General features: G+C 43.0%; 1 long non-coding RNA gene across 1 annotated transcript in view; it reads right to left on the bottom strand.

Moving 5' to 3' along the window:
* LOC134969803 (uncharacterized) overlaps nt 1-14,395 on the bottom strand; it is a 55,220-nt gene that overhangs the window by 18,241 nt on the left and 22,584 nt on the right. The window contains exons 3-4 of the long non-coding RNA XR_010189522.1: nt 10,880-10,902; nt 10,743-10,799 (exon numbers count right to left, since the gene is read on the bottom strand). This is a non-coding gene — a long non-coding RNA (uncharacterized LOC134969803). The remainder of the gene's footprint in view (nt 1-10,742; nt 10,800-10,879; nt 10,903-14,395) is intronic.

Below are 14,395 nucleotides of genomic sequence, written 5' to 3'. Positions count from 1 at the left end.
ATTGGAGGCTATAAAGAAAGTGGTGGAGGCCTCTGTAGCTGCAAATGAAAGTGTGGACAGTTCCAAAGTATGACCATTGAAATTGGACAGGTCAGCAGCTCATCAAAGCCTAGATTGTAACAGGTTGCCTATTACATACTAAATGAAAAAAATCAAATAAAACCATACCAGATTATATATGTATTGCCCTAAATGATCTACTCCCCTATATGCTTATAACACCCACACTTCCGGCAATGGGCGCTATGGCGGATGCAGCAGCGTCCACCTTTGTATCAGGCCATAAGTGATAAAGATAGGTAATAAAAATAATAGTTTTATTTATATAGCTTCTTCAATAGGACTCAAGGTGCTTAACAGATAGAACGAACATAATATAGTACAGAAACAATGAAGTACAGAAAAGCTTTTTCTAAAATACAGAGAGCATGGAGATACTAAAGGGACATTATGGAAATGCTGAGTAAACAGGAAAGTCTTGAGTCTGTTTTTGAAGGATTCTATAGTTGGGGCCTCTCGCACTGTGCGGGGAAGTGAGTTCCATAGAGTCTGAGCCGCATGGCTAAAAGCTCGAACACCAGATGAATTACGGGAGATTATAGGTACTGCTAAAAGTCCTTCATCTACAAATTGCAGTAATCAAGCGGGGCAGTATGGAATCAGAAGCTGCTTCAGGAATCTTGGGCCTTGGTCATGTAGGGCTTTGAAAGTCAGTAAGTCAATCTTGAAGATGATTAGCCATTTTACAGGCAACCAGTGGAGGGAGTAGAGAATAGGTGTTATGTGGTTGAAACGGCTGGTTGGTTAACAGTCTGGCAGCTGTGTTTGGACCAGCTGTAAGCGGTGCAATTCTTTTGCTGGGAGACCAAGGTAGAGGGCATTGCAGTAATCTAGGTGAGATTATACAAATGCAGGTATGACTTTTGGCAGATCATCAGAGGGAATTAAGTGTTTGACTCTGGATATGTTCCTCAGAGGAAAGAATGCGGATTTGATTGTGGCTGATATCTGATGTTTACGTGTCAGGACACCATCCAGGACAACACCAGGATTCCGCACATGAACAGTGGTTTGTAATTCTGAATCCCCAAGTGTAAGTCCAGTTGGTTGGCTATGCTGCAGTATTTTCCTATGATGTTGCGGTCCTATCGTGTACCCTGAAGTCCCTGTAGCAGGGCAGAAAATCTTTGATGCATTAAAGTCAAGTGAAGGGTTGCAGTACTCTTACCTGCTGAAGACCTAGAACACACCCCAACCACTTTCACTCATTCCACCTACTGTAAAACCAACTATCAGCACAATGTTATGAAACCATGGCTAGTTTGCCTTTTAAAAACATCAGAGAACAGCCAGCATGCCACACCTTCGGTGATCTCAGACTCCATTACAATCTTCCATCTGTATCTCTTGTTTAGTAGGTCTAACAGTGGTGATGATGGATGATTTACAGATGAGCAAGTTGTGTTATCTTCACTAGTATCAGGATCAGGTACGGGCCACACCACTACTACACTTGGCGTAGCAAGCAGGATCTCAGCAGGACACCATGGAGACTGGCACAAAGAAAACAAAAATGTTATATTGGTGGAATAATTTTCTTGACTGCTGCAGAGGGCGATTCAGTGCAGTGGAAGCTGCAGGCGCTTATAGGCAGGATCTGCAGAGGAAGAGAAATAGGTGCCTACTGGCGAGATTTGGACCACCCCACCCAATGTTGGAGATATTAACAGTTAGATTGATGTTGGCCTGCATAGCTAGCTTAAACAAGCTGTGATTCTATAACTCGTGTCCTGTGTTGCTGGGCTATGCTTGTACTTTTAGTGATATTGTCTAACCCTTGCTCAAGTACTGGTACTGTCGTGTCTGGAACAAAGACTGAAGCAAACTGGGAACCAACGTTGTTTGCAAAGAGTGTCGGCATCCAGATGAAGAGTCCAGATAGCTGTTCCTGAATGTGGCGATTCTGGGCTAAGTCTATGTGTGTGAGCCAAGCCACACTGCACAGGTTGGATACATTTTCAACAGGCCATTGTGTGCTGGTATAGCGAGCAGGATTGGTGGAGTCCTTTGGGTGGATTCAAGGTAAGTCACCTCCCGGTGGCATGTCTGCTTTTAGTGACTCAATTGAGGCTACATGTAGTGAAAGTGGACTGCAGGGAGCAGAGTCAGTCTCCACTGACTAAAAAATTGGATAAAGTCAGATTGAAGGCTATAAAGAAAGTGGTACTCACGTACGTACTCACTACTGTGTGGGATTATACTTGAAAGCAGGTCTCAGAGGCAGAGATCATGTACCAGCCTGCCTCACACATCCCTCTATGACAGTCTGACATCAGCCTGGCTGTCCATCAAATGACATCTTCATTCACTTTAACATGGGCCTAAAATAGACAGCGAGGACATGGCATCATTCTGTACCCTTTTAAGATCTATCACCTGGCCTGCTTGTAGCTGTAATAGTCCACTAATGCAGTATCTATCTATCTATCTATCTATCTATCTATCTATCTATCTATCTACCTCTTACCCCTACTATTTATCTATATATTATTTATTACCAGTTATTTATATAGCGCACACATATTCCGCAGCGCTTTACAGAGAATATTTGCCCATTCACATCGGTCCCTGCCCCAGTGAAGCTTACACTCTAGATTCCCTATCACATGTACACACAGACACATTCACACAAGGGTTAATTTTTATTGGTAGCCAATTAACCTACCAGTATATTTTTGGATTGTGGGAGGAAACCGGAGTACCCGGAGGAAACCCACGCAAGTACGGGGAGAATATACAAACTCCACACAGTTAGAGCCATGGTAGGAATTGAAGCCATGACCTCAGTGCTGTGAGGCAGTAATGCTAACCATTACACCATCCGTACTGCCCATCCATACTGATCGATCTATCTATCTATCTATCTATCTATCTATCTATCTATCTATCTATCTATCAATCAATCATAGATCTCTTACCCCTATCTATCTATCTATCTATCTATCTATCTATCTATCTATCTATTGTATTATCTATCTCTGTTTTATCCAGGTTCATTTACAGCCAACTGGCACTCATCCACTCCTGGAGCTCAGCTAGGCAGCCATTTAGGGTTGTTATTGGGGTCTCAGTACCCGAAGCAAAGGAGAGGTACAGTTGTGTATCATCTGCATAGCAGTGGTAGACCAGGCCATGGCGTGTGATTATTTCCCCCAATGGTATCATGTATACTGCAATAAGCATGGGGGATAGTAAAGAACCCTGTGGGACACCACAAGTCAATGACACTGATGGTGATGAGTATACTCCAGACGAAACTCTCTGTGACCTGCCGTGTTACGGTTCTGCTGCGTAACATGGTTATTTGAACGCTTGTAAGGTCTTAATTTTTTGTTATTTAGCTACAAATCCATTATCGATGGTCTGTATACAGTATTTTTAGCCTAATTATTCCTTATTTGATTTCTTGGTTAAAAACAGGCTATTCCCCTTCACATCCGTCCTTAACTATTAAATTAGATATTACATTTAATGCAACTTTATCTGTATTTCTAGTTATCGTCACAATAGATGTCCCTTCAAAAATGCTTGCTCCTTTCATTATTTGGTTCTGTATAATCGTTCATCTCCATCAGATCCCACTGAAATAGAGAAACTAACATGATAATGTTTTTTGATCAATAAAGGTGCAGTGTATACTCCCAGGCTGCATGATCAATAAAGGTGCAGTGTATACTCCCAGGCTGCATGATCAATAAAGGTGCAGTGTATACTCCCATGCTGCATGATCAATAAAGGTACAGTGTATACTCCCAGGCTGCATGATCAATAAAGGTGCAGTGTATACTCCCAGGCTGCATGATCAATAAAGGTGCAGTGTATACTCCCAGGCTGCATGTTCAATAAAGGTGCAGTGTATACTCCCAGGCTGCATGATTAATAAAGGTGCAGTGTATACTCCCAGGCTGCATGATCAATAAAGGTGCAGTGTATACTCCCAGGCTGCATGATCAATAAAGGTGCAGTGTATATTCCCAGGCTGCATGATCAATAAAGGTGCAGTGTATACTCCCAGGCTGTATGATCAATAAAGGTGCAGTGTATACTCCCAGGCTGCATGATCAATAAAGGTGCAGTGTATACCCCAAGGCTGCATGATCAATAAAGGTGCAGTGTATACTCCCAGGCTGCATGATCAATAAAGGTGCAGTGTATACTCCCAGGCTGCATGATCAATAAAGGTGCAGTGTATACTCCCAGGCTGCATGATCAATAAAGGTGCAGTGTATACCCTCAGGGTGCATGATCAATAAAGGTGCAGTGTATACTCCCAGGCTGCAACTGATATCCCAACTATCACTCCGTTCCTTTAGTGCCTTATAATATTGATTAGTAAATAGCTTCTATACTTCTGACATAACCCCACGGTCACAATGAATGGCCTCTCCCCCTAATAGTTGATCTCAAATAGCTACATTACCATTAATTACAGTAATGGCTACAAAGTATCAATTGCAGGATACAAGTTAACCGCAGAGATGATGAATTTCACTGTATGATTAGTGTAGTAGGAAATAGAACTTCAAAGGGAAACTATTCCATATACCACAACATTGCAGCTGTCAAAATCATTACATGGAAAAAGACCCACCGCCCCAGACAGGCGGGACTACATCGTGTTTGGGGGCAGGACCTCCCAACATTCTGCAGGGAGAGATCCCTTGACCCGAGATTTCGGTCCAATATACTAGCTAGTGATACAGAAGTGTATAAAGACAGGGGGGGGGGGGGGGGGGTTCTTGTGCAGTCTCTGAGTGGGCCCCCTACTCTCGGTGCAGGGGATTAAAATTGGCAGTGTGCAGAGTCTACCTTTGCATTCACAGGTCTACGGGAACATGGCGCCCACTCCATGCTTCCCATGATTTTTCTACTGTGCATGCACTGTGTCTCCAGAAACATGGCGTCGACGCAATGTTGCAAGTGCTTTTCTACTGCACATGTGTGAATCACCAGAAAAATGGCCACCACACCATTTTCCCTATGATCTGTTCAGCACAGCCAACGTTAGACTCCGGAGAGGTATTAAACAAAACTGCATAATAGCAGACAGACATAGAGGTTGTATCCCATGCTGTAAAGGCAATAGCATGAGGGTGAGGGAGCACCCACAATAACCAGACATTAAGGTACCACACCCAGCACTGAGACCTAGCAAGGCTGCAACAGGCTCTCTGTAGGTGGGTGATCTCTATCACCTTAAATCCATGTCATGCTCTAAAAACCACGTGGGTGGGGCACGGAGTCAGTGGGCTGCCGTGTACTGTAAATGACATTATTACCCACAAGCCTCTTCTTCTTTAGGAGTGTCTAATTAGCATATTACCCCCCGGCCATGTTGTTCGCTAATTCTTCCGATGACTAAATAAAATAAATAAAATAAAAACTCTAGAACAGAAAGCAGAACGTCTGGTTATTAGTCAGGTTAGGTGGTAAATTAAAGTTTCATTATATGTGGTATGGATTATGCGTAATGCAGGGAATATATTGTTTTAATTCTGGATTACAACACATTGCTTTCCATGTGCTTAGAGAAGAAAAAAAAACATTTATGTGCAAGAATTTTCCCTGCTGTCTGAGCAAATACGAGCTCGGCACAGCGGGAAACGGAGGGGAATTGTTTGTTAATGCACATTACGCGTTTTGTTACCACCAAATTGAACATGTATAATGTCCTCCAACACAAGCGGAGAAAAAAAGCTTCATTCGCAGAGCAATTCAGCAGAAATTGTGCCTATAAAATGTTTAAAAAAGTATTCTAATGTCACATTACTCTGCTCCCAATACATTTATAATTACTGAGAGCTAAGAGTGTAATTCTGGCTGCGCTGCAGTGTTTTGCTGCGATACTGCCCCTAAACTGAGACATGTTTTGCGTATTCCGAAATCACAGCAGTCAAGCTTTTCTCCATATAAATGCGTTCTCCACGGGAGAGTGCTGGCACAGCAACCAGCAGAACGGCCCTATAAAGCCATTTTAGGGGAAGAAACTTAATTTTATGGAAGACATTTGGTAGTTGTCAAAAAAAAAGGGTTTAAAATGCGCACAGCCTATTGCGGGCTAGTAAAAGGCTCTGGCAAATTTCCAGTGATTTCCTGACGAACATATATGATACATCATGTCCCAGGCAATGTCTCTGAAGCCTGAGGGGACCGACGACACCCTGCTTTGCTTCCAGCTGCTGAGGAACGTTTTACGACGGAGGCCACTCTCACTGTGACTGCATTCCAAGATGGCTGCCGCAACCTCCACAGACAATAGACGGTCACAGGTGCACTGTGTGAGCACACTACTTTTTCGTGACACTTTTAACCCTTTCAAGTGTAAGAAATTTGCCGCCACCGAATGAAATATAAGTCTTAACAAAGAGGAAAGACTGAAATCTGAATATACAGAAAGCTCTATTGCCTAAATGTTCATGTAGCTGGGTGAGCGCTTGCTAGCTGTTGCCCCATTTTGTGAGCTGAGCTGAGGTAATATTCATGAGATTGCATGCTGCGCAACGGTCCAGATTTCAGTGGCGCAGTCGTAATTTGAGGGTATTATCATGGCATGTTTGTGCCAGTTTTCAGGAAGTTGAGGGAGATGCCTCCACTCACCATGGTGTCGCATACATCAATGCCTCTGATGTGTGCGCCAAGTCAAGAGTGTTTGCCAAGTTTGAGAGTAGCTTAGCAGCACATCTTAACGTTACTGAGATGTGGAGAGCTCTACTGCGAAGTCTCCATGATGCTCCATTGGGGAGCCAGACAAATCTTTTAGATGGTCTTCTACACATGCCTGGTGCCATCTTGTCACTGTGAATGAGAACCATAGTGACACAAACGTGTTCCACTTCGCTCCAGTGAGACCCTGTAATTATAGAGTACCTCAGAGGGAGACATACCCTCTATTGCTGCAAACCACTACCACTTATATGTGCACCGCTACCAACATATAGCACTGTCTGGTGATCTCTATGCTCCACTCAATCCCCGCTCCATCACCCAAGGGATGCGGACAGTGCTGTCTCATTATGCCCGCTGCACTTACCCCTTGGACCTTTCCTCCTGCAGGCCAAGGGGCAAATATGTAAATGCCATGCCACATGCATTGGGCGACCGCTTTTCAATCAGAGGGCAAACGCCTGCAAGTGGCCCAGGCTCTTCTTCCACTGAGCCGACACTGAAATGTGGGTGAGGAAAAAGCCATGGCTTGTTTGGTTTGTGTGTGGGAATACATGTTATTATGTGAAAGCACTACAATAAAATGCAAAGTATCCCCAATATTCACCACAGAGACTAGTGACCTCTATACAACGATTCAGCGCAGCCTTGTTGACACCTGGTGCGCATTGCTAAAAAAAGGAGGTGTGGCCTCACGGGGAGGGGCATGACTTTGTGAGAAGGGGGCGTGGGTTAGAAGACCGACCCCCATTTTCGTCACTCCGGGGGTCCCAGAGATGCTAGGTTGCCCCTGGAGACAGGAGCCACTGAGGAGGAGCCGGCATTTTGGTGTCACCTCTATGTGGATGACACCCGGGAGCGGTCCACACCCCCTGTAGTGACGCCACTGCAATGATTATTTGCCATACACTGCACCTGAGGGCAGACAAGCAGGCAGGGGTCCCTGCCTAATTACTCCACCTGTGTTCAGAACACAATTGCAGCAGCTTGAGAGTAGCCTATACCAACACCGCAGTGCCAAGCAATGTGCAGCAGCCTAAAAACCCGTTAAAATAGTACAGACCTGGGGAACACATAACCCTCTTGTTGAAAGAGGAGTGCACTACTGAGCAGACTCCAGTCTTCTTATCATCTAGAAAGACTCCATGCCCTATCCCAAGCAATCCACAATATTTTCTGGCATCCCTGTACCGCTACCTGTTTGCAGCATACACTCATGTACATGTAACGCACATGTAACAGTGAGTACGGCCATCACCAGTGTGCATGTAACAGTGTGTACAGTCATCACTAATGTACATGTAACAGTGAGTACGGCCATCACAGTGCACATGTAACAGTGAGTACGGCTGTACCTGCTATCTATCAACAAATCAACACCACTGGTTAAATACCTGGGCTGTTCATAGTGTGAGCCATCCACTGGTGTGTGCCTATATAAGCCTGCAATATCAACACCTGCACACACTTAATTTCCAACACCCCTGACACAGCCTACACCTGGTTTGTATTGCAGCTGCGATTAGCTAAAGCTTGGAAATTCAGTGATCCAAGCTGAGAAATAAAATAAGGGGTATGTGTAAAGCAGGCCTGGCCAACCTGTGGCTCTCCAGATGTTGTGAAACTACACATCCCAGCATGCCCTGCCACGGTTTTAGCATTCATTAATAGCAAAACTGTGGCAAAGCATGATGGTACTTGTAGTTTTACAACAGCTGGAGAGCCACAGGTTGGCCAGGCCTGGTGTAAAGGGTTAAATTAATTTTGCAATGCAAAAGTTATTTTTTTACAGTAGACAAAACTGACACAAATGTAAAACTTATTTTTTCTCAGTGATGTCAAAAGAGTTAAAGACATTCAGTTGTGGTCTAGACCAGGGTTTTCCAAACTGGGTCCTCAAGGCAACAGGCCAGGTAAAATGGATATCCATGCTTGTGCACAGATGGTATAATCAAAGTAACTGAGGTACTTATGAAGTCACCTGTGCTTAAAAGCATGGGCATCTTTAAAACCTGGACTATTGGGGTGCCTTGAAGACCCAGTTTGTGAATTTGGGAACCACTGCTCTACACCACAAACATCACACAGTGTTCATTGCAAAGAGAGTGTCAAATGTATATCATACATTTTATATATATATATACACACACACACACACACACACACACACACACACACACACACACCCATCAGCCATAACAGTACAACCTCCTGCATGACATTGTATAGGTCCCCCTCATGCCGTCAAAACAGTTCTGACCCATTGAGTCATGGACTCCACTAGACCTCTGAAGGTGCCCTGTGGTATCTGGCACCAAGACTTTAGCTGAAGATCCTTTAAGTCCTGTGACTTGTGAGGTGGGGACTTGCTTTTCCAGCACTCCCCACAGATGCACAATCAGATGGAGATCTGGGGTATCTGGAGGCCAAGTCAACACCAATGGTGCCCAAACTCGGTCATCAAGGTACCCTAACAGTTCAGGTTTTAAGGATATCCATAGCTGAGCACTGATTGTAACATAGTTTCTGAGATTGAAAAAAGACAATTTGTCCATCGAGTTCAACCTATTTGTAGTCTCCTACGCTCTATTATTTTAAGACTAATTTTGTCTGTTGCTAATGTCGGCCGTTGTGTTTATTTCTCTCTTTTTTTATAACTATAGTGCGTCACTATGCACCGTAACCCTGTATATCCTTATCCATTCCGAATTTATCTAGCCCATTCTTAAAGCTGTTGACTGAGTCCGACATTACTACTTTCTCATGCAGGGAATTCCTAGCTCGTATTGTCCTTACTGTGAAGAAACCTTTACGTCTCTGTGTGAGAAATCTCCTCCAACCTAAGCGGGTGCCCAAATGTCCTTTGTGTTGATCTTCAAAAAACAGATCCCCCGAAAGCTCTGTGTATTGTCCCCTTATATATTTGTAAATGTTGATCATGACCCTCTTAGTATCCTCATTTCCAGTGTAAACATGTCTAGTCTTGCAAGCCTTTCCTCATATTCCAGCGTCTCCATCCCCTTAATTAGTTTGGTCGCCCGCCTCTGAACCTTTTCTAGTTCCAGGATATCCTTTTTGTAGTGTGGTGCCCAAAATTGTGCACAGTATTCAAGATGTGGCCTCACTAGGGATTTATATAATGGGAGTATAACACTCTCGTCCCTTGGTTTAGATGGTTAAATAAAATTTACTGAGATACTAATTAAGTCACTTGCGTCCAAGCTGGGGTTATCCTTAAAACCTGGACCGTTAGGGTTCCTTGAGGACCAAGTTTGGGAACTTCTGCCTTGAACTCTTTGTCATGTTCCTCGAACCATTCCTGAACAATTTTTGCAGTGTGGCAGAATGCATTATCTACTAAGCGAATGAATGCCAGGACCCAAAGTTTCCCAGCAGAACATTGCCCAGAGCATCACACTCCGAGGCAACTGTAGAGGCCATCCTACCACATAATAGTGATCAACAGGGGGCACCGAATTGGGGTGGGAGGGGCATATATTAATTTGTTGTAGTGGGCTCAGGCTCTACTGCTTGGGGGAACAAAAACCCTTGTAAAGAAGTTTGGCCACAAGTGGAAGATCTTTAACGTTGTACGGTGCTTTTAAATGCCCACAGTAATGGCTGATACACAGAGCTGTAAAGGCAACAAGCCTCAACATCAATTAAATGATAGGCCAGGCTCCCACAGTTTTTAACAGTTTGACCTTCAAAATCAGGTAATTTAATTAGTCCTGAGTTAATAATAACTTCATCCCTAAATGCAGAAATTTATCCCAATGAATAGAACAATAAAAACATAACATTTTGCCCAGATCTACAACACTGCTGTTAGAATGATACGTATTTTAATTGTCCCCTTTCATTAGACTAGAATGCTTTTCACCTTGAAGGTATAGCTGGATATTAAAAATAGCACTAATAAACATTTTCACATCACTCAATAAAATAGATTTTTCATTTCAGGGTCAAAAATATCATATTGAGATTTTTTTTTTCTCCTCTTAAACAATAACACTTACTATCTCTGTACTTCTGTGCATACTTTTGAAGTGCCATATTAAAACCAATCTCTGCGCCTGCAGGCAAAGTGAAGCAATTAGTCTTGCAGTTGTGAATAAATAAGAAATCCTTTTATATATCCGTCCTTGACACGTACCTTGCAAATCATGGAACTTTCATCTGGTGGAATAAAATGTTAAATAATGAACATCAATACTAAAAACTTTGACTGCTTTTCATTTCAGATTTCTACATATTTCTCTTATTATATTCATTATATTTACATTTAAAACACATTTTCTGAAGAAAGTCATCGGCAACACCTCAGGAATTGCCTCTGCACGTTTATTTTATATATGCAAAAATAAAAATTAGAATATTTTTTTTGGGGGGTGGGGAGATTTTATTTTTTTTGTACATTTTATACAATTAACTTTTTATGGGGTAAAAAAAACAATTGAATGATAAAAATAATTTAAAAAGAAAAATATCACTTTAATTTTTGTTTTTCATCATAAGATTTATTTAAATATAAAATAAACCTTGTTAAGTATTCCTGACATTACTTTAGCCATCATTACCAAGGTCATTTCTTATAGTTATAAAAAGTAAAATGTGACTTTACAAGGCACAAAAAAATTTTTCAGACCAAAGAAAGCGACCTTACTTTTAGAAAGTTTCTTTTTTAAGTTAAGTAATTTAAAGAATAAAAAGAAAACAAAACATGAACTGTGTTAGCAACATACCATAAACATAGAAAATATATTAAATACATTTTAGGCAATGTTCCTGGCCAAAATAATGGTGAAATATCCACATACTATCCAAATTTCTTATACTGTAAAAATAAAAACTGAAACAGGAGGAAGCCATTTGGGGCAGTGCCGAGTCGTCTGGTGTCCATGGTAACCAGAGGATTGCTAGGCTACATTTTCAGAAATATTGGTTTAGCCACAAAATGGCTGCCCCAACCGACACCGTGTCTAGTTCATGAAGAGCCTCAATGATGCCGCCGATAACTAAAAGTTTATTGTGACAAATGAGCACTATGTGTGTGCGAACAAGGCATTTCGTACTTGGTGTACAGTACTTTATCAGGGATACTAATAGCTGCAGGGAAAGTTCTTTCTATGTAAAAGGACTGCAGTCATCAGTATTCTTGATAAAGTACTTCAAGAACTAAATGCATTTGCTTTAACCTGCGCCGCTGACTAAATACCCCCAATACTGACACCATTTGGCCTACCCAGCGTGGACCACAGAAACCAAAGACATCAGCGTGGAGAAGAGACCGCCACCGATCCAGGAAAACCGGAGGGAAGTGAACCTAACCTCATCTGCTCTAGCACATGAAAGCGCAAGCCTTGAACACAATTTATAGAATTAAAAGTTTAACACCCACAAGGCCTTTATTCAAGGCAATATTGGTATGGGGCAACATGAACAGGATATGTTGTATGTTCAGCTGGTAAGGGGCTGAGCGGTTTCGCATGATGCTTTGTTTTCCTGTTGCAGCATCTGCATAACATGTTATTCTTGTAGTGTCGTCTTTTTTTCTGTGCTCTATTTAGAATGTGACACATAAGACTCGCAGAACAACATAATTAGATGCACCCATTTCGCACCTACTCTGTGGAGTGACTTTGGTCACATTTGTACGCGATCACAGGTTCTTCAGGCTACAAATGGGATTTAAATAAACCACATACAAGGTGTTCAGTCATCCTGATGCATTGGGACAAAAAAAAACAACATCTTGGGTTTAAGTAAATGTTATATAAGATCACATAAAAACATATATATATATATATATATATATGTTACTAAGGCTAGTAACCGAACTACACCAACATACGGCTCTTATCTCAAAATATCTCCCAGCTTGATCCCTCCACTTTGTGCAAGGTCGGCATCTCTCATCCCCACTCGTTACATGATCTCAGTCACAGGACTGTATTTGGGTTGCACCCACTCTGTGGAATGCCTCCCACGCACAATAAGACTCTCCTCTAGTCTCCAAACCTTCAAACGTTCCCTGAAAACTCCCCTCTTCAGATAGCTTATCATATTAAAAAAACTACCCACGCAACCTCCATAAACTAATCTACCCAATTACATCCCATCTATACAGTGCACACAAATGCTCTCTTTCTACACTTACACATCCCAGTGTCAACATTGCTGTGTGACTGGATCACACAGAGAACCAAGAAAGTCTGTGATCTGGCTGGATCAATATGCAATATGTAGCACTTATCGTTTTGTATTAGTGCCTATTTCCATATAAAGCATTAGCATGCAAGCAGGGCCCTCTTACCTCTCTGTCTGTCTGCTATTACCCAGTCTTGTTTTATTATTGTCCTGTTATTGTTTTTTTCCCCAACTGTACAGCGCAATGGATTATACTGGCGCTATATAAGTAATTACTCATAATAAATAAAACAGGATTTTAATTACCTACCGGTAAATCAAGTAGACCAAGTAGGGACTTTTACACGATAAGGCCCCCAATTCTGAGACACGCCTAGCAGAAGCCAGAGCCAATAACATCACCGTCTTCCACATGAGATACTTGTCTTCTACCGTCATCAGAGGTTCAAACCAGGAGGACTGTAGAAATTCCAACACTACATTCAAATCCCCGGGTGCTGTGGGCGGCACAAAAGGAGGTTGTATGTGAAGTACCCCTTGCAAGAAGGTCTGAACTTCGGGCAACACTGCCAGTTTCTTCTGAAAGAAAATTGAGAGAGCTGAAATCTGGACCTGAACGGAACCCAGATGTAAGCCCTTATCCACACCAGCCTGCAGGAAACGTGCGTTCCTCGCACCAAGAGACATATCTTCTCCAGATATGATGATAGTGTTTTGACGTCACAGGTTTCCTGGCCTGAACCATGGCAGCAATAACCTTTTTGGAAAGGCCCCTGTGAGCTAGGATGTTCCGCTCAACCTCCATGCCGTCAAATGAAGTCGCCGTAAGTCCGGGTAGACTTCATTTGACGGCATGTCCTTGTTGAAGAAGATCTCTTTTAAGTGGCCATGGGTCTTCGACGGACATGTCCAGAAGATCCGCGTACCACGACCTCCGAGGCCAATCCGGGGCAATCAGAATTGCCTGGACTCCTTGATTCCTGATTCATTTTAGCACCCTTGGGAGCAATGGAATCGGAAGAAACAAGTAGACCAGCCGGTAAGGCCAAGGCGACGTCAGTGCATCTACTGCCCTCGCCCCTGGTTCGTGAGCAATACCAACAAAGCTTCTTGTTGAGATGAGAAGCCATCATGTCTATTTGTCGGCAGCCCCACCGGTCGATGATCTGCTGAAACACCTGATTGTGGAGCCCTCACTCTCCTGGGTGGAGATCGTGACGACTCAGGAAGTCCGCTTCCCAGTTGTCTACTCCCGGAATGAAGATCGCGAACATTGCTCTTGCATTTCTTTCTGCCCAGAGGAGTATTTTTGACACCTCTCGCATGCAGGCTCTGCTTTTTGTGTCTCCTTGCCGATTGATGTACGCCACTGCCGTGGCGCTGTCCGACTGAACTTGGATCGCGTGATGCCTGAGTAGAGGAGAGGCCTGAATCAGAGCATTGTAGATCGCCCGAAGTTCCAGAATGTTGATCAGAAGTAGGGCTTCATGGGCTGACCACCTGCCCTGGAACTGAGCCCCCT

This window comes from Pseudophryne corroboree, chromosome 11 (genome assembly GCF_028390025.1).
Source record: "Pseudophryne corroboree isolate aPseCor3 chromosome 11, aPseCor3.hap2, whole genome shotgun sequence".
Taxonomy (NCBI): Eukaryota; Metazoa; Chordata; class Amphibia; order Anura; family Myobatrachidae; genus Pseudophryne; species Pseudophryne corroboree.
The sequence above is the reverse complement of the archived record's forward strand: the minus strand, read 5'-3'. Positions and strand labels throughout refer to the sequence as shown.